The following is a 25,384-nucleotide window of genomic DNA, read 5'->3' on the forward strand; positions in this document are numbered from 1 at the left end:
GGTGTAAGAGTAATTCTGCATCCCCATCCATCTAACAGCGCGCTACCTCATTTAAAAGGGCCTAACAGTTCACATGGTAGCATGTCAGACAGTTCAAGACCCATCGATTAAGTAGAACTCCAGTATTTCGGACATTTGAGCACCCATCATCATCTAGAAGGAAGATCGCAGGGTTTCCTGTGGAGAGCAGCCGATATAGAATGCTTGCAAGAAAAATCAAAAAGGTGGGATGGGACCCTCTTTGACGAAATCCCTCCTGGTTTCCACAGGCGCTGTGCGGGTGGAAGGCGAAATTGATCGATTGGAGAGGGGAGCCGATACCGAAGGCCTCCAGCTGAACAAGGGAACAGTGAGTAGACTGGGGGGAATGGCAAATTGTGGGCATAGGATTGTGTTAGTTTGGAAACATTAACACAGTTGATTACAAAAGTAACAAAGAGCGTTTTTAAAGTGTAAAATAATAGAAAAGAAAAGAGATAAGGCCTAGGTTTCCTAGCTCACTGAGTTTTAGAAGAAATCATCTCACACCTCAATCGGGGTAAAATAGGTGGCACATAAATAGGTTTATGTTAGGGGATGATTTAAACTCTAGTCAGAGTATTTTAGGGTCGAGATGATGAAAATGAGTACCATGGTTTAAATGTAAAAGAGTGGACTAGTCTGTTTGTGTGTTTTGTAATTGAAAAAAGGCATTGAAGAACGACAAGAATAAGTTGTGTAAAGTTGAAGTAAAGATAAAATGTTACTGCTTATCTAAGGTCATTGTCGGCGCCGATCAAGAAGTAGGTTGAGGTCATTGATAAACAGAGGGTTTGAGTGGCGCTCATATTTGTTGTTTTTATAAACGTATCCGTGTAAAACACTGGTAAGTATTGACAGTCAATTGAGACTCGTCACAATGGGAGATACTCCTCGGATGCACCTATGCAAGACCCTGCCAAAGCACATGCCCAAGCACAAACAGTACATTGCGGAGTGGGTAAAAGGACAGAAAAGACAGAGAACGAGAAGAAAGATTGAAATTGGATGAACACAAGAGAAAGAGCAGGCAGAGGCGAGAACAGATGTATTAGGAAGAACAGCAAAAGAAGGAAAGAAAGTATGACAAAAGGCAGAGAGCGATTGAAGAACGAGATAGGCAAGCAAGGAATAGAGAGAAGGAGGAACCACAGAAATGAAGGGATAAAAGAATGCAGAGACAAAGGGAAGACGAAGAGCGAACGAAAGAAGAGAGGAGAAAAGACAAGAAGAGGAAAGAGTTAGATGGGATGCAAGAAAGCGAAGAGAATTAGACGAAGAATTGGAACAAAAAGGGAGACAGCGGGAGCGCGATATTGATCGCATTCAGAAGGAGTTAATGGAACTGAGGCCAGTAATACAATGGGGCAATATAGAGGAGTTTCTTCTGTTAAAGGGGGCAATGCCAAGGCCATCTAGAGTAGCCCTAGAAGGGAATTCCGACATAAGGAGCATTGGAGATAGGATCAATAGGGCCTATCAAAACTTAAGAGAAGGTAGCAAATTGGGAAGCCGACGGAAGGGAGATCGATCCCTGGTCTTCCAATTACGAAGCAAAGAAAGAGACACGTTCAGTCTCGAGCATAGAGCTTTGTCCTTAGACAGGCTAACTTTAGATAAGGGTGAAGGGGATGAGAGCCATACCCGCTGGGGGCTAGATGTGTCAGATGAAGAGAGAGAAACCTCCTGTGAGGATGAGGGAGGAAGTACATGCGGCCCCGAGGGATGTCTGCAGACAAATAAGGAAGTAAGATGGTCTGATTTAGAGCAACCTAAGGATAGGACACCAGATCCTTAGCATATCCAGAGTGTCCTAAAGGACGATCATATAGAGAGAAGGGAGAGCCACCACCATATGTGAGCAGGCTGAGGTCATTGCCAGGTAGAAAGCGATCAGGAACCATTGTCCCCACTATGGATAGGCAGACAATGGGAGCCAATTGTGGATTGGGATTCACGCAGTTCCCTTTATTGGAGAAAGGAGGGGCCAGAGCGCAATATATTCCATGGCCACAAATGGATAAGGATAATTTAAGATGCAAACTTCCTAGTTTAATGGCGGGTGTAGGAAAATGGATTTATGAATTAGAGAAAATGACAGGGGGAAATACTTGGGCAATAGGGGACATTAAGGGTCTCCTAGCAGCCATTCTCGGGGAAAGAGCTGATGACATTTGGACGAGAGAAGGCTATTCAAGTGTCACAGCACAGAACACAGCGCACAATGCAGCGCCATTTAATAATTATACAGCAGATGTCTGGAGCGCTCTCAGGGTGGAGTATCCTGAAACATCAGATATGGGTGAAATTATGACACGTAAGATAAAAGAAGACGAGGATCCTCTTGCTTACATTCAGGACATTCAGGAGCCCTGGACTCTTGAAACTCGTGAGCTGTGGGGAAAAACAGTGGCAGTATTTTACCATACTTTATGTCAGGGGTTGTCCGAACAGGTACAGAGGCAGCTCAAGAAACTAGTGGGAATAGAAGCGAAACCTTGGGCAAAGATACAGTTGACTATAGTGCATCACGGTCGGCTGTTACAGGAGAAAAATAGGAAGAAGGAAGATGCTAGAAAACTTGAGGAAGCCAAGTTAATACAGAAGAAATTGTCAAAATATGCCATAGAAGTGACAGTATTGACAAGTGGAGAAGGACTGGGAATACAGCAAGCAGTGGGTACATCAAAGGCGAATCATCAGTGCCAGATGGACCAAGGCAGGAATGGATTTGTGCCATGAGGCAGAGGAATGGGAAATAGAGGAAGGGGTGGTTTTCAGAATATACAGAATGATAATCAGAATGTGCAAGGAGGATTTAACCAAGGGGGACTAGTCAGAAGTGCTCCTCCTGTATGTTGGACATGTGGGATGACAGGACGCATTGCACGTATATGCAAGAGCCAAGGGTATGTACAGAATGGGCAGTTTTCAAGAGGGGGCACAGCTTATCCTCCAGTATATAGCTCACAAGCTAGGGATGGGTTTACCCAAGATCAGACAGTGTACCGGGCACAAGCGCCGCAAATGAAACGGGCATTGCAGCCATAGCAAGCACCAGTGAATCCACCGCAAGGGCAGTTACAGCATGCACACATGCAGATACAGCAGAACGCAAACACAGGACAATTATTGACACCTAGAATAGGGGGTGTCACTGTGGTGGGAGGAAGTCCTTTCACAGGTACAAAGGTATGTATGTATCCACAACAGGACAGATCACAGGCGACTTGATGTGTTCAGTACTATTAGTGACACCAGACCCCCAAGAGGAACCAAGGGTTGATGAGACGATAGGAAGCAAATCTTTTTCTTTTTCAGTAGACACTGGTGCAACTCGCTCATTTATACGAGAGGGAAAATATCCAATGTCGGGAATTGCCTTGAATGCTCGGGTATTCTCTGGAGCTACGAGTGGAGTTACTCTTACTGACAAATTACCAGTCTCCATAGGAGAGTGGCACATGTCTGTTCCATTATTGTATTCACGACAGGCACTAGTTACCATTCTAGAACAAGATTTAATGACAAAACTTAACATGATGATTTATTTCACTGAGGAAGGCATAGTGTGTTCTACTCCAGGGATACATTATATGGATGTGGATGAATTTATATTGGAATGTACAGGGCAAATGGCTCTGCGAGGGATGCCACTGGAACCAGAGGTTTTTCTTTATGGGGTACGCATTCTGTTGACATGGCTACCCGGCTTAGTGGGAAAGATTATGAGAATACCTGATGAGTTCCTGTTCAGGCCACAGATACCAAAGGTCAAAGATGGGGGACAGACTATTCCCCTAGAGTTAGATGCAGCCATAGTACGAGGGGAAATGGCAATGCTTGAAGAAACAGATGATGAGGGTAGGCCATGGAGAACAGTGATTGTAATTGGGGAAGGGTGTAGACTGACTGATGTCACTGATGATGACATGTTTAGAGATGATCCAACAGATGATGAAGTAATATTCGAGATGAGTATTATATATTGGATTTGAATGTTTTCATGAGGACTTAGAAAAGGTGCCAAGCACTTTATGGACTACAGGCCCCTATGACGTAGGCCCACTCAATGGGATCGGGAAGGTTAAGATAAAGTTCAAACCAGGAGCAATTCTACCTCAAGCAAGACAGTACCCCATGTCTCGAGAGGCGGATGAAGGGATTTTTAAGACTATTTCAGCACTGATGGAACCAGGTATTCTGGTACCATCAGAATGATTGTGCAATACTGCTGTGTATCCAATCAAAAAATTAAAGGGGGGTCGTGGAGATTCATACAGGATAGGAGACCTATTAACCAGATTATAGAGACAGAGTTTCCTTTAGTTCCTAATCCAGTGACAATAATATGTAGTATCCCAGTAGAAGCACGATATTTCACAGTGATTGACTTGAAAAATGCCTTTTTCTCAATCCCGTTGCACAAGGACTCACAAGACTTGACTTCCTTTTCATTCCGGCAAATCCGACTGAAATACACTTGTTTGCCTCAAGGTTACTGTGAGTCCCTGTCGATCTTTAATAGGGTCCTTCAGATGGACCTAGGCAATATTGATTTGAAGAGCGTTTTGATACAGTACATAGATGACATTCTGATTTGTAGCACTACAGAAGACGAATGCAGGCAAGACTCGATCCAGTTGATGACTTTCCTAGCAGACAAGGGATATAAGGTAGACAAAGAGAAGTTACAGTATTGTCAAGAAGAAGTGTTGTACATAGGCCAGTTGATCTCACATGAGGGAAAAAAGGTCACACCTGAAAGAACTGAGGCGATCATGTAAACAGCAAAACCGCACACGGTGAAGCAAATACAGCAGTTTTTGGGACTATGCAAATATGTTAGAGCATGGGTGTTTGATTCTAGTTCGTACACAAGACCCCTTTTGCAAGCTTTAAAGGAAACACAAGTAAACAATGAGAAAATAGAGTGAACTGCAGAAAATGAGGGAGGGTTTGTAGAATTGAAGAAGCGTCAAATCACTATTCTTCTGCGATTTGTACAGATCCTGTTTTAGGAATTCTCAATTATGCTGAGGAGTTTTTTCTATTTTCACACACAAATGGGACAGTCATGACAGCAGTACTTACACAGAGGACTACACTAGGGTATAAACCTCTGGCATATTACAGTGGGATTATAGATCCAGTTATGAAGGGACACTTTTCTTGTGAACAGTTGCTGGCAGCAGCCATGTTCGCAATTGAGAAGTCTACTAGTATTGTAATGAGATGTTTTTTGTGGAGCATGCTTTGCTTGCTATTTTGGAGAAACATAAGGGTACATTGACATCTCAGAGAGCTTCTGCGTATGAGGTGATCATATCGAATCCAGCGATTAAAATAGTCAGATGTAAAATAGTGAATCCTGCCATTTGTAGCTGAGCCTGTGGCAGAGGGCGAGCATGTGCATGATTGCGTGAACTATGAGGAGTTCTAGGGGGGCGTGGCTACGAGGGCCATGTAGAGAGACGTGCTCTTGGGGAGCTCCTGTGATCCGTTCATGATCCTGCGAAATTAGTACAGTTGAAGATGCCAGCGGCTGCTGCAAATACGCATGGACGCTTATGAAGGTGCTGGGAGCGCCTTCTGAACTTTTTAACTTTCGGGATAAGCAGAAGCAAAGTTCTACCCACTACTGGATTGCGTGAGTCGGAGGGAGAAGAAGATACAAAATGGCCGGCGGGGCCAGAGAACAAAGAAGCCTGTCCGCTCCGTGACGAAATTGCTACAGTTGCGGAGGGGAAACGAGCCGTGCTGAGAGGCGCACCGGGACACCTTGCTGCAAGATACGAGGGCAGGCGGGCCTGAAGGTCTATAGACCTGCATGGTCAGGCGTGTGTGGTGCCTGGTGCACGTTACAGGGACCCCTGGACTGGCGGTTGCTATAGGCTGCAGGCGACTGGAGCTACGAAGGAAAAGGATCGTGAGGGTGCCGCCCGGAAGACAGACCGCGGCCTTGGAAGATTCACCGGGACACTTTGTTACAATAATACGGCACAGGCGAGTTGGAAGGTTTACAGGCCTGCAGAGGTAGGCACGTGCGGTGCCTGGTGCACGTCGCGTGGACCCCTGGACTGGCGGTCACTGAAGGCTGCAGGCGGTCGGAGCGGCGGAGGAGTGGGACTGCGAGGGGGCCGCCTGGATAATAGACCGCGGCCGCGGGAGTTTACACACAGGCGAAGTACCATTGCTTCTGATCACTGCGTGATCCTACGAAAGCGAAACTGGGCAGGATTGCTCAGAGCTGGTGGCTGGACCCGGAGAGGTGCGGGGGGCGGGGGCTGGCGGCTCAACCTGGAAGAGTGAGGAGAAACAGCTGAGGGGCACACGCATATGGACCAGCGGATGCATGAAGCTTGAGGCCAGCTGTGCCCACGAGGAGCGCGCACGAACAGCATCGGAGGCCACTAATGGAAGCAGGCAAGTGCACGGTGGAGGTGGAGCAGCGCTGGGGACATGAAAGACGAGAGTAGATGCGTACAGTCGCATGGAACAACGCGCCGAGTGTGGGGCAGGTGGCCGGCGTGGGACATTGGTCGTGGCTGAGTGGGTGAAAGGGTGCAAAAGCGAGTGCATGGGACAATCCCTGGGGATACTGGACTGAGGCTGCGGCCCAGAGGGCAAGTGCTGGAGAGAAACTGGCCAGAGACAATAGCCGCCTCGCGTAGAGGCGCGGAGAGGTGGGCAGACACGGCTGAATGCAATATATAGCGAGTAGAGGCCCTTGAGGCCCGGATGACATTACAGCTGTGAACTAGGGTGAGCAGCTGATGCACCATACAATAGACTCTGGGCACAGTGCACGGTCTGATGATACACGAGTGAGATCGAGGTGCATACCTGGTGCGGAATTGGGAATCGACAAGGCTCTGGGGGTCACACGGCGCAGGGCATACCCAGCCTGTACTTTGCATTAGGGTGGCGCCACCAGTGCGGCAGATCCCCCCTTGGCATTCAAGTGTGGATAGGTGGCTGTCCCTAACCGAAGGAATGTCCAGTAAGCCCCTGAGAGCGAAGGCCAAACAGCCCACGCTAGATGAAAATACCAGGACACCGATTGGCCCGGACGGAGCCAGGAGTAAAGATAAAACCTCAGCTGGGGGAATGGCCGCTGTGAGCACGAATCAGGAGGTCCTTCAGGCGATCGCGGATTTGAAGGTGGCCTGGGAGTCCAAACTCCAATTGGCTGTGACAGAATTGAAGACGACAATGGAACTCCAGGTGGGGGCGGTACAGGAAGATGTGAACCTCCTCAGGCAGGATGTTAGGACTCTGGCGGAACGCACAGAGACTCTGGAGAAAGAGTTGGGTCCAACCGCAGCGGACTGCGCTGCCCACAAACGGGAGCTACACGCACTGGTGCAATGTGTGGGCAATTTGGAGAGTAGGGCGGAGGAGGCGGAAGGGCGTGCTCGGAGGAATAACATTTGCATTGTTGGACTGCCAGAAGGTGCCGAGGGCCACAACCCGATGGAGTTCGTGGAAAATATGCTGTTGCAGGAAATCACCGGGGGAACCCTATATCAGGGATTTGCTGTGGAGAGAGCGCACAGGGCCCTGACAAGGAAGCCACCTCTGGGAAATCCGCCCAGGCCAATGATTGCCAAAATCCTCAATTACCGGGACCGAGAAAGAATCCTTGAACACTTCCGCAAAGGGGGAACAATACAACGAGGAGCGGCGAGCATAACTGCCTACCCGGATTATACCCTGCAGGTACAGCGAAGCCGTATGAACTTTGGATCGGTCAAGAGGAGATTGCGGGAAGCTGGTTACAAATACATGCTGCTCTACCCGGCCAAGCTAAAGGTTTTTTATAAGAACAAGACGTTGTTCTTCGACACTCCGGAAGATGCCATGGGGTGGCTAGATATGCAGAGCTGCCCTCAAGAGCCAGATATTCAGAAAGAAGATGGAGCAGGACGAGATAAGTAAAGCTGCGAACCTGGTGTGACTTGGGACTGTGGGACTTGATTATAGTAATTGATGCAGCTGGAAGGCAGGTACGCTCTGGGTGGTAGGAAACATGATCCGTGAGCACGAAGACTGCTGCGTGATGAAGGAGCCTCTTGGGGCCGATCTTTATATTCCCATTTAGAGTTTAGTTTGGTCACTGATAGTGAGGTGACACCCTGCCGTGTTCTAAATTTGGGCTTCCAAGGGAGAACCAAACGGAGGGATGCCTGAGATCCAGGGATGGAGCTGGGCAGTTGGTTGGGATAGGGTTTTGGGGTGTTCAAGTTTAAACATGAGCCTTTGGGGAAGAACTAACATCAGGAATCTGTTTGGTGTGGGGGTGGCTGCTTGGAAGGGGGAAGGGGAACTATCGATGAACCATGGGGGACCTTAAGATATTAACGTGGAATGTTAGAGGGCTCAACAGTTATTTGAAGCGGAATAAGGTTATGCTGTATTTAAAGCGACAGAAGATAGATGTCGCTTTGCTACAGGAGACGCATCTGACGCGAGAAAAAATGGAGTTGGTGGGGAGGAAATGGAAAGGGATTGCGGTGGGTTCATCGTACTCTGCCTATGCGAGAGGTGTACTAGTCTGGGTGGCGCCACATGTCCCATTTAAGTTGACTGAAGAAGTTGTGGTGGCGGATGGGAGGTTGGTTATAGTGAGGGGGCTGATAGAGAACAAAGAAGTATGCATTGTAAATACATACGCCCCTAACCAAAACACGGCGGCATACTTTAGGACGCTGTATACCAAGCTAAGTGCGTGTGTGGGGGGTGCGATGATCTGGGGCGGGGGCTTTAATTGTGTATTGAATCCTGGGGTAGACAGGTCGGATGATAAGACGGCCAGGCCCAACCCAGCGGCTCAAGTATTGCAGACGCTGCTGGCGGACTTTGGCTTGGTAGATGTGTGGAGAGTGAAACACCCTGATGAGAGGCTTGCACTATTCGGCTCCGCATCAACTACATACGAGGCTTGATTATATCTTTGCCACTCCGGACGTAGTTGCTGAGAGTATCCATATAGATTACAAAGCAAGAGTTCTCTTGGATCACTCGCCCCTGGTCCTCGAGTGGCAGTATTGCCCCCCAAGGGCGCGAATACCGACGTGGCACCTCCGGGCAGAAGCGCTCAAAGATCCAGTTTTTAGAGAGGACATAAGGGATGAGCTGATTGCTTACTTCGAGGTGAATACTGGTAGTGTAAAGTCGGCGGGTACTTTATGGGAGACTTTTAAGATTGTGATGCGGGGGATCGCCATTGCGAAGTCGAAGGGATTGCTGGGTGGAGTTCTAGCTGATCTACAGGAGGCTGAGACCGAGCTGGAAAGAGAGTTGGAAGGGGGCGGGGCTGATACAAGGTAGTATTCAAATTACAGCAGAAGTGCGCGGAATACTGGGACAGGCTCAGTAACTTAAATTATAAAAAGTATATAGAGAGGCAGCATGCAGGTGGAGATAAAACGGGCCGGCTCCTAGCGTGGTTGTACAAGAGCGAAACCCCTAGATCCCCGATTCGAATTGTAACCAGTGAGGAGGGCGTGACGGTGGACACCCAAGAAGGTGTAAATAGGGCATTTGCGGAATACTATAAGGCATTATATGAGGATGATGAGGGGTGTAGCCACGAGGAGATAGATGAGGTACTAGAAGATATATAGCCTGCCTGGATGCACCGATCACTTTGGAGGAACTGAAAGAGATTGTAAGGCAGTTACCCACCAGCAAGGCTCCAGGTGCAGACGGGTTCCCTAGTGAATTCTATAAAGTGTATGGGGAGGAGGTGCTCCCACCCATGCTAGAAATGCTCAACGAGGCGTTTGAGGTGGGACGGTTGCCGGAGTCACTCAGGGAAGCGATCATAATACCGCTCCCCAAGCCCAATAAACTGGGACACAGTTGCGGTTCCTACAGACCCTTGTTGATGCTGAACCAGGACAGTAAGATACTGACAGCTGTCCTGGCCAACAGAATGCGGAGCGTAATCGGCAAGTTAATTCACCCAGACCAAACGGGCTATGTCCCGAACAGGAATATCACTCACAATCATAGACGACTCCATCGAGTGGTCGAATGGGGGTGCATTCATGACGGCGAAATGGCGATTGTGGCATTGGACGCAGTTAAAGCGTTCGACTCTGTTAAGTGGCCGTGGTTGTTGGCGGCCCTAGGAGGGTATGGAGTGGGGCCAGGTTATATTAAATGGGCTGAGTTGCTATATAGTGAACCGCTGGCCAGGGTTCGTACAGGTGCAGCGGTGTCTGAAAGATGGCAGCTGGGCAGAGGCACTAGGCAGGGGTGCCCCTGGTCCCTGATGCTGTAAATTTTGGCCCTGGAGCCCTTAGCAATATACCTCAGGCAACAATATGACCCGATCGGTATTGAGGTGGGAGGGGAGCGTCACCTTATATCCTTGTATGCAGATGATTTGTTACTATATCTGAAATACCCGGAAGGAAATCTTCGGTATGTTTTGGAGGTGATGGGGAGGTATGCCAGGCTGTCCGGTATAGCGGTGAACCCCCAGAAATCTAGCCTATACCCGGTGGATAGCTATGTGGGAATTCCTGTAGAGAGGTTGCCGGTGTTGCAGATTCCGTGGGCAGCGAGCTCTTTCCGCTACCTTGGAATAGATGTGTATCACACGACTGAGGAAGAGCATAGGCGCAATACTGAAATAGCCATTGGAAAAATAGGGAAATGCATGAGGTTCTGGGAGAGGTTGCCTTTAGCGATGATGGGCCGAAGTGCTATGCTTAAAATGGTGGTCCTACCTAGGCTTTTGCATGATTTCAACAATATCCCATACATGATACCTAAGAAGTTTTTTGTTAAGCTGCACAGTATATGCAGGGAATTTTGTGGCATGGTACCCGGAACAGAGTTGCATTATGGAAGCTGCAGAACTTCTATGATAAAGGCGGTATTAAACTGCCTAATTTTGAAGCCTACTATGTAGCGGCGCAACTGCAATATGTGGCTCTCTGGTGAAGAGACCCCTGAACACAGGTTGTTCGGGAGGAACTGCACTCCTTTTTACTTGCGGGAAATGATCTGGGTGGCTTGCTCAGACATGAGGGAGCGCCCTAGAATGCTGTTGTTGGGGTGGAACATGTGGCGCCGAGCCTGCCGGATGATGGGGGACCCCTTCCCGTGTGTTCCGCAGATACCGTTGGTCGCACTGGCAAAGGGGGACAGGCAGCTGAGGGTAATTATTAGGACCTATTGGGAATCAGTGGGACGACTAAGTTTGGGAGACATTTGGCAACACAGGACTATTATGGAGTTGGAGGAACTTGGGGAAGTGACGGGATTGCACGTAGGCCAATATGTCACTTATCATAGGGTAGTGCAGGAGATTCGGAGTAGGTGGCCTGAAACTATTTTGGCGGAGGAACCAGATGCTACGGTTGGGGTAATATATGATACATCGGAGGGTGGGCATGAGGTTTCTAGATTGTACGAGATGTTGATGATTAAGGTTGGGAAGGACCTGGTGCATTTGAGATTAGAATGCGAAACAGAGATGGGAGCCCCGATGGAAGATGGGATGTGGGAACGTGCTTTGGGATATCATAAGAAGGTGTCGAGAAATGTCAGGTTCAAACAAATACAGCTATATATAACGCACAGGGCATACATGACCCCTCTGAGAATATCAAAGTTCCGAAATGTTGGGCGCCAGGCGTGCCCTAAGTGTGACGAGGAGAATGCAGACATGATACACATGTTCTGGGCGTGCCTGGTAATTGAATGCTACTGGGGTGAAGTAGCACAGAAACTAGCGGGGAGAGGGGTCACGCTCATAATAGACTCGGCCTGGGCCTGCTTGCTGGGAGGGTATCCCAGAGCGCGAAAACTTAAACATGTAGGGAAATTGGAAGATTTGGCATCTGTGCTTGCAAAACAAAGGATTGCCATGGGATGGAAGGAGTGTCATAAGCCGCGAGTGGAGGTCTGGTGGAAGGACCTACAAAAATGGGCAGAGGCTGAAACAGTGGTGTGGCAAGAGGCTAATAACACAGGTGGGGATGAAGAAATGGGCTCCCTCATGGCATGGAAATTATTGATAGCTCAAATGTTTGGAGCAGTATCGGCTCCAGCTGAATCTGAGGGCAGCGATACCCTGACACACGGAACAGATACTGAATGTGAAGAACAAACAGGCTCATAAGGGGGGGGGACTGGGAGTGCAGTGTTTCCGTTGTTAAATGTGTTTAATTATGTTTTGTTGTATTGTTGTTTGGTTTGAATAAAATAATAAAAAATTTAAAGAAAAAAAACTATGAGGAGTTCTACGATGACATACCACACGTAAACAAGAAGGCGTTAGCAGGGGGAGAGTCTCTTTAATTAAGCAATTTGACCCGAGCGGCGGGGGCATTACCGACTCAGGTAATGCCCCGGGGCCCATAGTTATTCGCGAGGGCCTTAACGAAGGCCCCGGGGCATTACCTGAGTCGGTAATGCCCCCGCCGCGAGGGTCATATTGCTTTTAGTACCCCGGCCCGCATTATATGCGTGACCGGGGAACTAAAAGCATTTTTTTCTGTCCCGAAAAGCTGCGGCGTTTCGGGACAGAAAAAAAAAACGACCAAGAAAATGGCCGCCGGGAAAGGGAAAACGGGAGTCCGTTTTCTATTTCCAGAGTGGCCTTCGGGAGCAGACGCGCTGGGAACACAAGTGTTCCCAGCGCGTCTGCTCCCGAAAAAAAAGAAGCAGAAGGTAAGTGGGGTTGAGAGGGCGGGAGGGAGCTGAAGGTGGGGAGAAAAGAAAAAAAAAACGTACCTTCGTCCCTGCCAGGGGTCGATGGAAGCCTCCAGCTGTGTAGAGGCGCAGAGTCTCCACACTGCTGGAGGCTGCCATCGTCCCCCACCAGGGACGCAGGAGCAAGAAGGTAAGTGGGGTGGGGAAGGGAGGAGGGAGGGGAACAAAAAAAAAGAAGCTTACCCGAGTCCCCAGCGGGGGGCGGAGGCAGCCTCTCAGCCGTGGGGAGGCTCGGAACGGGGATGGCCCCGCTTCGAGCCTCCTCATTGGCTGAGGGGCTGCCACGCCCCCCCCGCCGAGGACAAGGCAGCTGGAGTCCCGGCCGAAAATCGAAGGATTCTCGGCCGGGTTAGGACCCGGCGAGAGCCAATCAGAATGTGTGTTGCATTCTGCTTGACTCTCGCCGGGCGCTAATAATGGTTCTTTGAAAACTGATCAAATTAGTGGAGAAAGGCATTCTGGCGCATGTGGTGAGACATAGAGCAAACAGCGAATTTGAGGTTGTAGCAAGTGCAAGACTACCGTCTCACTTTTCAGCACAAGCGGCAGAATTGATAGTGCTTATTGTCGCGCTCAAAAATCATGCAGGGCAGGAAGTGACAGTGTACAGTGACTCCGCCTATGTGACGTCAACTGTGCACGCAGGCCTAGCACATTGGAAAAGGAGGGGCTACCTCCGAGCGGATGGCACTCCAGTGCAACACGCAGCATTATTGGACAGATTTATTAAGACACTTCAACTCCCAGTAGCCATAACAATAGTTAAATGTGCAGCACATACTAAGCAAACTGACTTTATTTCTTGCGAGAATGAAGCCTTGGATGTAGATGCCAAAAGGGTTGCATATTCGCTAGATATCTCAAGTTTTGATACTCCAGATGTAAAGGAGAAAGTAGTCACGATTATGGTAGTAAATGAAGGGATTAATCATTTACTGAGAACAAAGTTGATGGAAATTCAGGGCAGTGCACCACAGGAAGAGCAAGAATTATGGAAACAAAGGGGGTGTTCTTAATCCCCCTCGGAAGCATTATGGAGACAAAACAGCACTGGAAAGCCAGTGATGCCAGTAGCATTGTTAAAGGTAGCGCTTGAACAGCTGCACTACCCTGCATATGTAATTAGGGAAAGCCCATCAGCAACTATTGTGGAGGACTGGTTTGTACTGAACCTGTTGGAACACGTTGCATTTCATGTAGTAAATTGCATTGTATGTCACAAGTTTACCGCTGGGCATACGATTAGAGGAGTGATTCCTTGACCTAATGGTCCTTTTCATCATTTACATATTGACTATGTTGATATGCTGCAAATATGTGATGGATATAGGTATATGATAGTGGTGGTGCATCCCTTCTCCATGTGGATCGAAGCAGGTCCTTGTACACATCCTGATGCCACTTGTGCAGCAAAGTTTTTAGTATGAGAAGTCTTTCCAAGACGGGGAGTTTGTGAGGTGCTGAGATCCGATAATAGGCCCCATTTTGTTAATGAAGGATTTGAACAGATTAGCTTATTATGGAACATTAAGCACATGTTTTCTTCTACTTATCACCCGCAAGTGAATAGAATATGTGAGAGACTCAATGCTATTCTTAAAGAGAGGATCCCAAAGCTCAAATTGACACTGAAGAAGGGATGCCTATATTGCATACCCCTAGCCTTATATGCATTAAGGAACCATCATAGGTCGGACCACCAGCTCACACCCTACGGATTAGTGACAGGGAAGCAAATAAGAACGCCTTTGTCTCCTCCATCGAGGAGCAAAAGTGATGCCCAGAAGACTGCAGAAATGTTAGGAAATTAGTTATGTGCGTACTTGACATGTATGACCGCTAGTATCTCTGTCATTTCACATCAACTGTAGCGCCAAGGGGGTCGGTCTCAGAACACAGATGAAGACTATTCAGCAACCGTAATTTCTGAACTACTATCTGTACCTAAACTTTTTGCTGGAGACATACTATTGATTCGGCACATCACCACAAAGTGTCATGAACCGTGATTTGTAGGACCTTATATTGTGGAGAGCGTTACTCCCTCAGCAGTGAAAGTCCAAGGGAGACGTGCTTGGATCCACATGAACGACATCGAATGCCACGCTAGTGAGACCATCGCACCCCTAACGATCGATTCAGAAGCAAGACAAGAAGAAGTTGTTCAGGGCATGCAGACCCGATCAATGACGAGGAAGGAGGATGCTAAGGTTGCTGATTAAATAAATGCAAGTGTGCATTTGTACTGTGGCCCTCCCTGAACACTCTTTATAGATATTACAGCAAGAGTGCAAACTCAGTTCTTGAGCCGTAGGACTCTTTGAAAAATGAACGTTAGAAAGTTGTTGACATTTTGTGGATATGTCTGAGTGGCAACATCTAATGAGAGATTGAAAGCGTGAACAATACTCTGATTCTCTTCATACAATACAGTTGTTTGGTTGAGTCTATGGTTCTGACAAACAACAATGCCCGTAGGCTCCTACTCGCTGTTTTCATATTTATTCTTTGAGCTTATCCTGCTCTTGTTGGGCGTAGTGTCAACATATGTACTTTTCTACATGATCCTAAAAATGGCCCTTCGATAAGGAGGCTGCTTGTGGCGATAGTTGAACAGATCCTGTACTACAGCTACCTGATTTACCAGAATTTCCTGATTAAAAAGGTTTATAGAAGATTTATATGAGTTTAGAACTTGAAAATATAGCTATTGCTTTTGCAATTGTTCCTGCATGTGAATGGCTAGCATTACTGAGATGAGTAATTTGAGTATTGTAGAGGTGGCACATGAGAATATCCTATTGGCAGTGAGGTGCTGCCGTCGGATGTGTAAACAGAAGATTATATGTAAAAACTAGCCACTAGCAAAATAAAAAAAGTGACTTCATTTTCTGCAAAGACTCCTAAACTTGATTGTGCAGCGGAAGAGACCGCTGCCATTGAAACTGCCACAGAATTGAGTAATTCTATGAGTTGTTTAGGCTCAAAGCTTTTGGATGCAGTTATTATTCGACCCCTGACACAACCTAAAGTGGGGATTGCCCCTAATCTAAGTTCTGTCTGTACACAGGATGTGATTACAGAATACACTGCTGATATGAAAAATGTAGTTTCTCTGTGGCTATCTTGTAACAAAGAAAGGTTGCAGCTGGCAGCTAATGTCGAGTCTCGTCATGCTACTGTGATAGTACATAAACAATCGCAGATGCAGGACTTGATCAAGTTGAATGCATCCAAAAATGTTGAGTTGGAGATGTCAAAGGTTGAGTATATAGGTGATGAAAGAGAAATTACTTCTACCCCAGGTATTTTGAATGTACAGCCAGATGTCTTTTTTAAAAAAATAAAGTAAAATCTATGTATCGCACAATAATACTCTTTTGAAAACATTGTGTGTTGAAACTCAGTCTTGTAAAGATGATTCAATTTCTAATGATAAGTGTGCAATGGCCTCGCCCACGCGTAAGTTAACTGAGAATCTGTCTGTGGGCAGTGAGTCCAGTATGACACCTAATGATATGTTTGGGCATTAGATAATCTGCTTACTATGTATGTGGAAAAATGCAATAGCTTGGAGATGAAAATTGATGTTCAGTCTGTTCTGTTAAAGATAAAAGCACTGCAATGGAACCCTGCGACCAAGGAGAATCCTTGGTCTCGGCTGTTGCTATTAATAATACAACTAGTGTGTTGCCCTGCAAACAGATTAATAGTACAAAAAGAGGGAAGACAATGCAAACTAACAGTAAAAAAGAGAAACCTAAAACCACATCTCATGCATTTATGTACACTAAGAAATTGAGACCACGTAATAAGATATATGGTACAGGAAAAAAACTCGGCGATATATAGAAGTGCTCTCTACCATCACTTCTGAAAATGCTATTGTTCCTGTCCTTCAGAGTCCTAATCCAATCCCTGTACAATCCCCTGGCATGAATGTGGCATGTACGATTGGACCTGTGATACAACCTGTTACTGTTATTACTCCTAATAAAATACTTACAGCACCCCTGCAAGATTGTCTCACGCCAGCTGTAGGGTCAGGTAGTTTGCCAAAAGAGATATTAATCTCTTAGCTTCTCGCATCAACAATCAAAATAACTTAATCGACATGTGCGCATCGAACCTTGTGAACCTTACACTTCCCATTATAAACCTGGTGGATATGTATGTACAAAGTAATGAGCTTCACAAAGCACTACAATTGAAATCTGTGTGCAGTAATCTACATTCACCTCTTTCGAACCATACTGCAGTATTGCTTCTATTCAATTTGATTGTACCACCTAGAGGTATACAGTCAAGTGATATCCTGATTGTTGAACAGATGGAACACACGCATTAATATATCACTAATGTTTGGTTCAAATTACCCTCCACCCATGACTATAGGGCCTCATTACACGGATGGCGGTGAACCATGGTGCTATTAGCGCCATGGTTCATGCCGGTAAAATACTGGCACCGCCTTGGTGGAAAGGGGAATTACCGCCCTATTCCAAGGTTGGCGGGTCGGTAATTCCCCCTTCAACCATTACCCTTCCCCATTCCCATTTTTGTCCCATAGGGCTCTATGGGAATGGGGAAGGCGCTAATTATGGTACCGCAAATTGCGGTACCGTAATTAGCTCCCTGGTCCCTTTGCGGGTTGGTTTTTAACGCCTGCAAAAAGCAGGCGTTAAATTCCCCAACCCGCAAAGGGACCTCGTAGTAAAGCGGTAAGGATTTACCAGTACCGATAAAATACCGGTACCGGTAAACCCTTACCGCCATCCGTGTAATGAGGCCCTATGTATTGGGTTTAGAAGACAATCACTTTAAATTAGGTTATCTGATACAAGTGGTAATGGTACCCCAAACTAAAGCCTGGGTAATTCTAGCTGAGAAAATGAAAGCAGTAGTTACCACTTAAGATAGTCTGAGTGTTTCTAATACTTTGACTATTCAATCTTTAAAACAAATAAGTAATCTTAGTTCCCAGAAGAGTGGAAATAATAACAATAAGAAGAAAACTGGTACTAACCTTGGTGATCCTAATACATTACAAATAGGTTATACAGCTGGGACTACAATAGATGGATACTGGCAATGGCTGCCATCTGCATTTAAAATCCACTTCACCTCGATGTTGAGAATCTGATTGTCAAGGTAGCCTGCTCAAGTTGCCCCCGTAGTGTAGAAGAAGAATTCTACCCTACAATGTAACCCTGTGTCTGGATACAAATAAACCAGCACCAGGGGTCAATTGTTTGGAAGAATGGACCCAAACGCGTTGCAGAGGACTCACTTCGTATTATTGATTGAATTCCAAGATGAAACACTTTGTTTTGTAACAACATCAACATCAAAGGAAAGCCGGAAAATATCTGTTACAATAAACAAGAACATAGAAGGCTTAGTACTTACAAATACCAAACTGGATAGTGGAAACAAGAATATGGACAGACACTTCTTACCATGGGATGGTCAGATGATATTCCAAGTAGAACAAATGCTCCCAGTAAGACCGCCAGGTACAGGGGGTATGGGACTATTCCCGCCGGCACGCGAACGCCTATGGGTAAGGAAGTCCAGCAAGGACTACCCGACGAAACGAGGATGCTCCACCCTCACCCTGTGATGGTACGCCGGCAGTCTCTAGTCCGTACCAGGGTGAGGAGAGGAGGAAGGTACCGGCAGTCTTATGGAGCCCTTGCAATCATGTAGATCCCAAAGAGTAGTAAACAATCCAAGGAAGTCCGGGTCGGTAACGAGCTGGCAGTAGACGGTGTTCAATCGCGAGACAAAAGCAGTCCTGAAAGCATTCCGGGTCAGCAACTGGGATATCTTCAACAATGACAAGGCGTGAGGCAGTAGACAGTCCTGGGAGAGTTCCGGTTTGGCAACGGGAGATAACACAGCAAGAATGAAGCCTGTTGCTGTTTTGGGGGAATTCCAAAATGGTAGCAGGAAGGCAACAGGTAAGGGGGAGGAAGACAATGGACGGGTAAGGAAGGACGGGTACACAAGGAATGAAAGACTTAACTTCGTGAAACCAAGGTGCAGGAAACTCAAACAGGGGAATGGAAGGCAAGGCAGGAACAACCAAAAAGGTCAATATCAGAAACAGAGTCTTGATCAAAAGAACGTAGCACACCATGCAAAATCAGAAGCAATGAACTCACTGCAAACTAGAGTTTATCAAGTGACGGTCACATGACCATAACGTGCATCTGACGTAGAGGGAGTCAGTGTCCCTGCCCCAATTTCCATGACAACCGCCACCGCGACCAGAAGGAAGGATAACTTTTTACGAACTTGGTGCGGCAGTGAGTTAACCCTTTTTTCAGAGGGAAAGAACGAAACTGTACCAATGATCGATGGTGTAAATGGCGCATTTTGGAATGCCCCTGTTGTGTCTGACAAGCCGAGGACAGCGCTTGCCCTGTTCGATTCTTGACACGCCCACCTTGATTCCTGACACTGATGTTATCATGGAATACGTGTGGGTTTGCCCATATATTTCAAACCAATGGTTTGGCTGCTAATATGGAAATCTTTAGGTTTGTGGCTTTACAAGGGACATGGCTAGTGAAAGAAATTCAATTCGATGGCCGATCCACCATACAACAGGTAGCCATGAAAGGGTCCTGTGGCCGCCCTAAAGGAGGGCTTTTACTCTCCATGAAACAACCTTGGAAAATAGTAGGATTGAAAGATAGTACCCCTAATATACAGGCAGCTATGTTGATACAAGAAAAACGAATATCATGGTTGTTAATATCCACAACCCTTTCAATATTCAAGCTCTGCCAGTTACCCAGAATAACGCGGTACAAGAAACTTTTGATCCCTCCCACCGAACACACATTTCATTATCCAGGAAAGCCCTACATTGGCTTCCCGTAAAACAAAGAATTTCACACAAAATGTTCACATTTGCCCGCTGTGATGAACCACCGGACGCGTCCCTTCTGGACTTCGTGGTCCCTGACCCATAGGGGACTGAACTGAGCAGTACTCCCAACATGGCCGCTGAACATGAAACACTGTTTGCAAGTCTCTGCGTTGTACACTCTGCGTTCTACTAAGCAGAAATGCCCCCGCGGCCCTGCGCGCCTCAACGCTACCGCTTGCAGTAGTCAGACGTGTGCTGCCATAGTTCGTACAGCGATTTCCACTGATTCACTGGAACCCGAGGACCCACGCACAGGGTTATACAAGACCCGAACGGTGCAAAAGAAGACTTCATCGAAAAACTCGAACAAACAACACAGACAGGTGAGAAGGGGGAAAACCTGTGACAGATTGAGACGCCAACAAACTGATACAGTTACAGACATGGAGGCTGCAGTTCAAGACCTTCTGCGCGGCATGCAGGAGTTAACAACAGAAGTTCTGAATCTTAAGGCTGAGAATGCTGCATTGAAACAACTAGTCCTGTCACGTGATTCCGCGACCAAGGAAAGTGTGTTGCTGGGCGGAGTGGTGGATAAATATGATGGCTCATCAAAGAACCTTCGTGGCTTCCTCGATTCGTGTTTAGTGCACTTTACCTTTAAGCCCTACTACTTCTCCACCCCCAGGGCAAAGGTGGGCTTTATGATTTCACATCTTTCCGGGAATGCATTAACTTGGGCAAAGCCCTTAGGTAATTCAGGTGATGCCCTCCTGGGTGACTATGATGGTTTTGTACGGGCGCTAAAGACCATGTTTGACCGCCCAGAACAGGTTTACAGTGCCCAAGAACGCTTATTGGACTTCCAACAAGGATCCCAGGATATGCTTACCTATGTAACACGCTTTAAGCAACTGGCCAAGGAAGCAGACTGGTCCTCTGAGGCCTGTTTTACCCTCTTTCGAAGAGGGCTGAATGAAGAGATAAAAGACGAGCTAGCCAGGGTAGCTCGCCCAAGTTCCTTCCAGACTCCGATGGAGCTCTCTTTACAAATAGACTTTCGTATCCAGGAAAGGAAGGCGGAAAAGAAGAAGACTAAAATGCCCTACCAAAAGACCTCTACAGAACCTTCCTCTAGACCTGAGTCCGCTCCTTCCCCGAGCACAGACCCAGAACCCATGCAACTAGGAGCCTTCCGCGGACCCATAACTCCGCAAGAAAGGATTCGATGGATTCACACCGGGCTGTGCATGTACTGTGCCTCTGATAAACATCTTGTGAGAGAATGTCCTTTAGCCCCTCCACGGCGTTCAGGAAAAGCCAGCTCCTGATCCTAGATGGAGCACAGCTTCGGGAGAGAGATGTTTGCTCCACATCTATTCAATCCTTGAACTCTCCTGGACAAAACAATCTTGTGATTTTGGAGGCCTTTCTATCGCCTTCCAAGAAAGAAGCTTATCCCATTCTGGGATTAGTGGATTGTGAGGCCATGGGGATATTCATAGATCATGAATGGGTCACTACCCACCACATTCCATATGAAACACGAGACATCATGCAACCTGTAGAGGCTATCGATGGAAGACCTCTTTCTTCAGGACCCATAACCCTGCAAACCAAAGAGATCCTGCTTTCTATAAACCACCATCAAGAGAGTATCAAATTTGACAGCATAAGATCTGCCCATTATCCAATGGTACTGGGTATGCCCTGGTTACAGAAGCACAACCCCTACATCAACTGGGCAGCAGGATCCTTGTTTCTTGGTTCAGAGCACTGTATGTCCCATTGTCTATCCCTGGATTCCTTGTCAAGATCCTCTGAAGATACACGAACAGACCAGCAAGGTCCATTCACTGTCTCAAATATCATCCAGGTTCCCAGGGCCTATCAGGATTACACTGATGTGTTCTCAACTGCCATAGTTCAGGCCCACCCCCTCACAGACCTGAAGACTGCGCTATTGATACTGAACCCTCAGCAGTGATTCCCTTTGGAAGGATGTTCATTCTATCAGAACCAGAGAAAAGAGCCCTCCGAGAATACTTGGATACCAACCTGGAAAATGGCACTATACGACCATCCAAATCCCCCGCGGGAGCTTTGTTGTTTTTTGTTCCCAAGAAAGATACCAAGGAGCTTAGGACTTGCCTTGATTATCGTGGTCTGAATCAATGCACCCGCAAGGACCGCTACCCTTTGCCCTTAATCTCGGATATCCTGGAAGCAGTGAGAGGAGCTGTAGTGTTCACGAAATTAGATCTCAGAGATGCCTACCATCTGATCTGTATAAAGGAGGGTGATGAATGGAAAACAGCCTTTAGAACACCCTTTGGTCATTTTGAATACTTGGTATGCCCTTCGGACTAGCCAATGCCCCAGCAGTCTTTCAATATTTTATGGACCGGGTGTTCTACGATATGCTGTTCCTCTTCGTCATAGTTTACCTGGACGATATACTGATATACTCCAAGGACCATCTGAAGCATGAAGAACATTTTAAAGCAGTCTTACAGCGTCTACGTGAACATAAGCTCCTGGCTAAACCTGAGAAATGCCTTTTCCATGTGTCTACTGTTCACTATCTCGGATTTGTCCTTAGCCCAGAAGGAATTGGAATGGACCGCTCGAAAGTAAACTCCATTCTATCCTGGCCTGTTCCAACTACTGTGAAACAGATTCAATCCTTCCTGGGGCTTGCCAACTTCTACCGAAAATTCATACCTTCCTTTTCGGAGATAGTACAACCGATCATTACATTGTTGAAGAAGGATACTCCCTTTCACTGGACAGCAGCCCAAGATGAGGCGTTTCAACGATTGAAGTCGAAGTTTACACAAGACTGAAAAAATGTGAGGAATCTATTTGAGGTACTTCTCACTTAGAACTCTGCGCCCTCTTTATTTGGTACTTCAATTTAAAAGGTTGCATGGAACTAGGGTAACAATGGAGTCTTTGATTCCTCTACTCCATTAGGAAGAGACAAAATGAAAGTTGGTTACCCTTAAGATGTGCTCATGCGCCCATTGTTGAGAAATCCATTAATTGGAAAAAAATCACACGACTTCAATTTGAGATTGATATTTGTCAATTTATCTTGAAAGATGTTGCCCTATGGTGATAACACGTGTTTCGACGTATCCAACGTCTTTTTCAAATCAGGGCTTCATAATTCATGTACAATCAATTTAAAGAGCAATTTACAAAATAAAAAAGTGTGGTAAACAAGAAAACACAAAATAAATATTCATGTGAACCGTTAAATTCAAGAAAAACAATTAAAGGTCATTGTTGACTCATTCATGAATTGAAGAAAAAAGAAGAACGAAAAATAAAAAGATGGCCATGTTCGGGAGGGGGAGAGGGGTAGGAGGTTTGTGGGAATCAGAGAAAAACACAGAGAAAGAAAAAAAAAGGAAAAGATTATATTATGAAATTATTGATGAAAATCATGTGTCGGTTAGGTGTAAATAACTGTGATCATGTACCCATAATAATTAGATATCTTACCCATTATATAGCGTGGATGTGCATATAATTGTCAGGTTTCATGTCCAGTCATGGGATAATCCCTGCTACCTATGGGGAAAATGCCCATGTGTAATTAATAGGTTGACCATGTTACAGTAGAACTCGCAAAAAATATATATAGTGCAAAGAATCGTTAATATTCGTCTTGTTTCTACCGCCTAAGCTACTCTGAGACTTCCAATAATCCCTTCATAGCATTGTAGTTGTTAATTCTCATCCCTGGGCATGGGCAAAGTTATTCCCATGACCGGCTGTAACATTGAGCGTTTGTAATATTAACATATGGTGGGGGTGTCCTCTTCCTTGATTAAAAACACGGGAAACAACGCTACATCTACATATTTTTCCACAATTGGTATACTGTGATTACATTGCACAGTAACCGTAAGGGCCACAAAGCCAATAAACCCTACATACTTATGGTCAAGCTAAATCGCATTCCTGTTTGTTTGCGTGGACTGAAAGTCCACATCAAAATCATGCCGTGACTTTAAATCAATACGATCACCGTATGGCTGCACCGTGATACCCCCGTCAGGTGCAGAAAATGTATTTAGCAAAGGCAGAAACCACGAGGGTCTGCATGCCTGCATTGCATATCCTGTGCCTGGGTGGGCTACTCTTAATGTTAGACTCACCTTGGTTACTTCGTTGTTTCTTTCCGTCCGCGTACCGGCGTGTCCACCCGATCCCTGTCTGTTGTATAGACTGGTTGCTAGGCGACTTCAGTCCTACTACTGTTTCTGGCTTGGGCGCCATCTTTTGGGCTAAGTTACTGGTTTCCCAATGTTACGTACGTAATCTTGTTCCCTCTTATGTCGATTGTTACTGTTTCTGGCTTGGGCGCCATCTTTTGGGCTAAGTTACTGGTTTCCCAATGTTACGTACGTAATCTTGTTCCCTCTCATGTCGATTATTCTAAATTCCCAAATAGAGTAGAAATAGAATAAATATGACATTGTTTACGCCCCTTGTCTAAAAGGGTTGACCACGTACAAATTTGAGCGTATCATGCATATCATAACCTATTTTAACACAAATTTCCATGTCTATAAATCTCATTAAAGGTTCTTTTTGTAAAAGTGTACGGCATACTCTGTCATGTGAAAACACGTGCCCTTGTGTTTATCTGCCTGGCTTGTTAGACATGATATCTAGTATACTGGGAAGATGATACATTAATTAATAGTTGTTGTGAAAGATACAGGTCTCGCTATATATTCATTGCTGATATAGAGTGCTATTGGACAGTTATATATTTAACCTCCACAATTTTTTGAAAAGTGGCGTCCCTTGTCTTACAGATACCCTGTCCCTTGGGAAAAAGTGAGAATCTCCTGATAGGTTTATGTTTGTCAATGGTTTGATGTGTACTTACTCTCCTGGAACCCCGATAGGCAGGTTCGAGCAATGTTAATGTTTCATAAAAAAGAATACATTTCATTGTCCGAATTCAGGCCTCTTTCAACTGTACGAAATTTACAGATCAATTTAGCTTCCTCTTGTCGTAATTTCAACTCTTGGTTCCCTCCTCTTGGTCCTAAGGTCACTTTCTTAAGTCCGGCAAATTTTAGAGTTCTTTTAGTGTCACATTGGTGTTCCTTTTGCCAGTGCTGGGCCAGTGGTGAATTTGTATTTGGATTCCCTATGGATGAGAAATGTTCTCTGATCCTGATCCTTAGTTCTCTAATGGTGCTCCCTATTTAGATCTTATTACATTCACAAATGATGGTATATATAACGTATTTGGTTCGGCAGTTGATATGTTCAACGATGTTATAGTTAGTGCCATGTTGGTCTTCAAAACTTGTCAAATTATCCATCGCATGTTTGCACATTGTGCAGGTCCCACATTTCCTGAAGCCCTTTGTTAATTTCGGTAACCAGGTAATGGTGCTCTCCGGTCTTAATTCTGGAAGTAGAGATGAGCTCAATATGTTTTTGATAGTTTGTGCCCGTTTATAGATGATCAATGGGTCGTCATTAATGTAGTTCCTGACATGTGGGTCCAAAAGTAAAAGATGCCAATTTCTTTTAAGGATACTTTTCAAAGTTCCATTGTTTTTACAAAATGTGGTAATGAAGCTGACTTCTTCCTTTCGGTTATTGGTTTTGGGTTTCGTGGTTAAAGTCTCTTTCCTATTCAGAGCTTTAGCTTGTGTCTGTGCCTTCAAAATAGTCTTGGAGCCATATCCCCTAGCCTTAAATCTTCTTGAAAGC

At 46.1% G+C, this 25,384-nt stretch overlaps 1 long non-coding RNA gene across 1 annotated transcript in view; it reads left to right on the forward strand.

Moving 5' to 3' along the window:
• Nucleotides 1-270: 270 nt before the first annotated feature.
• The window catches only part of LOC138493164 (uncharacterized), a 151,048-nt gene continuing 125,934 nt past the window's right edge, over nucleotides 271-25,384 (forward strand). Inside the window, exon 1 of the long non-coding RNA XR_011276286.1 lies at nucleotides 271-349. This is a non-coding gene — a long non-coding RNA (uncharacterized lncRNA). The remainder of the gene's footprint in view (nucleotides 350-25,384) is intronic.

Source organism: Ambystoma mexicanum, chromosome 10 (assembly GCF_040938575.1).
Source record: "Ambystoma mexicanum isolate Mex_15411 chromosome 10, UKY_AmexF1_1, whole genome shotgun sequence".
In the NCBI taxonomy this organism is placed as follows: domain Eukaryota; kingdom Metazoa; phylum Chordata; class Amphibia; order Caudata; family Ambystomatidae; genus Ambystoma; species Ambystoma mexicanum.